The sequence below is a fragment of the Rhagoletis pomonella genome, unplaced genomic scaffold, assembly GCF_013731165.1.
Source record: "Rhagoletis pomonella isolate Grant_MI unplaced genomic scaffold, Rhpom_1.0 Rhpom_scaffold_01333, whole genome shotgun sequence".
Lineage (NCBI taxonomy): Eukaryota > Metazoa > Arthropoda > Insecta > Diptera > Tephritidae > Rhagoletis > Rhagoletis pomonella.
The window spans coordinates 39,470-43,565 of record NW_023459887.1 but is presented as its reverse complement, the minus strand read 5'-3'; the positions used below and the strand labels follow the sequence as shown (position 1 = coordinate 43,565).

Here is a 4,096-nt window from a genome sequence, read left to right as displayed (position 1 = left end):
CGCTTCCAAGTAAATAAACTCTTTGTATCCTTGATGTGTGTATCAAACAAAGATGGTATTGCTTGACAAAAATTAATCCACTTCTCAAATAGTAAATTACGTCGTTCTGGGAAGAGCCTTTGAAAGTCGAGTTCAATCTAAAAAAAACATTTCAGAAGATATATGTAAAAAAAATTTTTTAAAAAATTACTAGTTACAAAGCTTTGTTTATAAAGAGGCCACTCTTCCAGAATCGAACTCAAGTCCTCAGCGTTACTCAGAAAGCTATGTCTGACTGCAAACGTGGTCTCCCATTTCTCTATTACTTCGCTGTAGGGTTCAATGTTATATTTAAGCCAAGCTTTATCGCTTATCTCGTTGCCACCTGAATTATTCATTCTCGTTAGAAAAACAAAATGGGGTGTTTACTAAATACCAATATTACTAAATGTCAAAAAATAGGCAGTTTACTTAATTGTTATTATAACTAACCAGGAGAAAAACTATTTACTTCCTTCGTTTCAGGCAGTTTCTCTATTGCTCGCTTCTTTAAAACAACCCCATCCTGCCTCAATTTAGACAAAGTGCTGTGATATTTCGAATATAGTGATCCACCTGGTTTCTTTCCTTTTTTAGGAAGATAGTAAATTTCCTGAGGCAAAGTTGTGGATCGTTATGAGATTTGAAGTGTTGAAATCGAATCAAGAGGTTGCTTTACCTGTGCTTCTTTTGTAAAAAAAATTTGCAATTTTAAGCGATAATAAATCAAAAGTACTTGGATGAGCATTAATATTAGCACCAATCAAATAATTGGCAACAGTAGCAGCGAGTAATTTACGATATTTTGGTATTAATATTTTATTATCTGCATAGTACTTTAAAATTTGTTTTCCACTAGCTGTTTCACTTAGAATATCTTGAATAGATTTCTAGAATTGGAAGATTTGAAAAATTCTACATGTTTAAAAAGATGAAAAATTTCGCTGTTTTTCTTTTCAGTTTACCTCGTCAAAATTATTAACGCGATTCTCGAAACTTGAATTTATTGACAGTGTGGATCCTGATGGAGTTGACATGACTGGCTGCTCTTCATTACTTCTCGTTTCCTTGAAAAAAATTATAGTACTGAAATTATTGTAGAAATACCACAGATATAAGCTCTTTATTACTTCTTCCATTCACCATTTTAATAGATTATGCTCGAATATGACTCGCGGGCCAAACAAGGATCCAAATGCAAACGGCTTTCCGTTGTAAATCCACAATCTTTGATTTAATAAATGCGAGTCCAGATTAGAATTTGAATTCAAAATACGCACCAAAATTTTAACTCGTTTTTGATATACCTTTAAGTAGTTCATAGAAAATTTCGCCTTGGAGTTTCTTCAGCAAATCAAAAAAGCTATTGTCCTCCGCCATTGCGTACGCATCTACAAAAAAGGTCAGAAAGTCTTATTGAAAATTTCACACATAATTTCCAAACAACCACTCTAACTTTCAAAATGTACATATATGTACATATTTACAAATCGTGTGATTGCTGCTTTACAAAGCGCAACAAACCAATACAACATTTAGCAGACTTTATATAAATTACTTATTCCACCCTTCATTAAACTTGTAAGTAATAAAAACCACTGCACATTACACTTTCCAAATGTTTTTCATATTGGCCCTTTCAGTGACTTTGTGGAGTTAGGTCTTTTGTACAACAAAGAGTTGCAATTTTTGGAGTAATCAGAATAACACATATTCTAAGGTATTTAACTGAAATGCCTCGCCATGACGTTAAAACATTCCGGCTTTCTTAATTTTTGGTGGCACACACAACCTAACCTCAACTCACTGAAAGCGCCACAGGCCTGTGCAATATTTACACAGTTTATATATGTACATTCATAAATCACTTCACTACTAATACCTACTTTATCTTAAACAACACCAGCAGTACTAAATCCTCTAGTTAACTTTGTGAAAAATACAACAAATTACACAATGTACGACGAATTTAAATTTGCTCACGCGATATTTCAGCTACGAATTTGCAGATAATAAACGAGTTCTTTTTCATGAGTTCTTTTGTAAGCTCTAGTGATGCACTTATTATGTCAAAAGTACTTGTGCAAAAAAGTAACCATATAAGATTGAATTGACACCGCGATATATATTCAAGAGAAAAGGGCTGTCATTTCATTATTTCATTAGATTCGAATCGAGTTTTATTCGATGCTGTGATTTATTTATAAGTTATTACTTTAATATTTTATTGAGGTTGTTTAATATAAGAATTCTATTTATCCCAAGGCGAATTCACACATATAAGGTGATAGCAGGAGTACAAAAACAGAAATTATACTAACCTATTTTACACACATTTCCAGTAATAATTACAACAAATACGTAATTTTGGCTGATACTGTATTGTTAGATCAGCTGATTTCTTCGCCTTACATTTATTTCCAGTTGAAATTTCGTTGTTGTCTTTAATTTCATTATTTTTGCTTTTGGTTGAAGGAAACCGAGAAGATGTCAAATATCATATAATAATATTATATAATAATTTTAATTGAAATAACTAAAAAATAGAACAAAATTCCACCTTGTATAAAGCCGCCTTGATACGACTCATGATTTAAATATAATTTATGCATAAATTAAGCCTCATTCTTAAGGGCCAATTTCAAATGAATATTTAAACGGCATTTAAGTTTGTTTGTGGATTGCTGTTTAAATTCCATTTAGCTTTCATTGGGTTTCAGATCAACTTTATTTAAATATGCTAAACAATTGCCAGCACTGCGGCTTTTTCCTTAAAATTGTTGTTGCATTCGCTTGTTTGTTTACATTTTGTGCTGAACAGCTGATTGTTTTTTGGTGGGATTGATTTAACAACTTACCAATCAATCTTGGCGTAGGTGGGCGTGGGTACAAACACAGGGTTGCATACCTCATATTTAAATATACAATATTGGTCATTTAAGTGCAGACTAAATGTATAACCTCAAAATGAATAGTGAAAGTTAATCAACAATCTCTACTTAAGTAGGCCATCTGAAATTGGGCCTAAGTATAACTATTAATTAAACATGGAGTGGATTTTATGGAAATTGTAGTATATTATTAAAATATATAAATAGACAATATTGTTAATTTAAGTGCAGATTAAATGTATAACCTCGAAAAGAATAGTGAAATTTAATCAACAATCTTTACTTAAGTAGGCCATCTAAAATTGGGCCTAAGTATAACTATTAATTAAACATGGAGTGGATTTATGGAAATTGTAGTATATTATTAAAAGTTTTGCTTCAATACCGGGTACTTTTAATATGAAGTCATTACTTCCAAGACATGATTTATTCATCACAAATATTGTTTCGATCAGCTGATTTTAGCTGTGTGTATGAGTCGCCTTGCTCTGGTGCATATCAAAAAATACGTGTGTACATGCAAGCTTGCTACGTTTGTCCTTTTCGTGCATAATCATTGAAATTTAACAGATGCCAAACTGGTAAAAGTAAAGAATTTTGTTTGGTGTTTTCTTTTAGAAATAGCGTAATAGAACATTTTTTAAGTATTTTAATGTACACTTTTGTATCATGCTTTTTATGGAAACTTGTAAAAAAACGAACCCTCTGAGAGCTATAGATAAATAATTTAAATTTTTTCAGTTTTCGCCCTTTCTTAAAGTATTCATTTACAAATGCTGTTTGGCCAAAGCAAGAAATATTTTGCTTAAATAGTTGTAGAAAAAAGTTTTGTAATGGCTTTTTACTGAAGTTTTAATGATTTCGAAGTGTACCCTTTTCCTGTACGGGACGAGGGCAGCCAGGATAACCTAGCCTAACCTAACCTAATGATCTCGAAAAAAATGTTGACTGCAGTGCGCTCGTTTTTTTTCGGAAATCATTAGCATATACTTTGATGAGCAAAGTATTGTGGCGAATATTGCGGCAACGCGTAGCGAACAACAAGAAAATGGCAGAATGTTCGACGAAAGACGTAGAATAGCAAGAAACATCAAAAGAAAGTGCGAGCGGGAGAATGTGCGATAGATTCCAGAACGTTGTAGAGTTGCCATGAGTGCGAGCGCAGGTATATAAGGCCGCTGCTCCAG

At 32.5% G+C, this 4,096-nt stretch overlaps 1 long non-coding RNA gene across 1 annotated transcript; it reads right to left on the bottom strand.

Annotated features, from left to right (window-relative positions):
• Positions 1-226: 226 nt before the first annotated feature.
• Positions 227-2,007, bottom strand: LOC118752231. Its single transcript, XR_004994656.1, has 5 exons — positions 1,905-2,007; positions 1,326-1,409; positions 1,149-1,245; positions 984-1,085; positions 227-908 (listed from the first exon to the last, which is right to left on the bottom strand). It is a non-coding gene; the product is annotated as an uncharacterized LOC118752231 (long non-coding RNA).
• Positions 2,008-4,096: the final 2,089 nt, after the last annotated feature.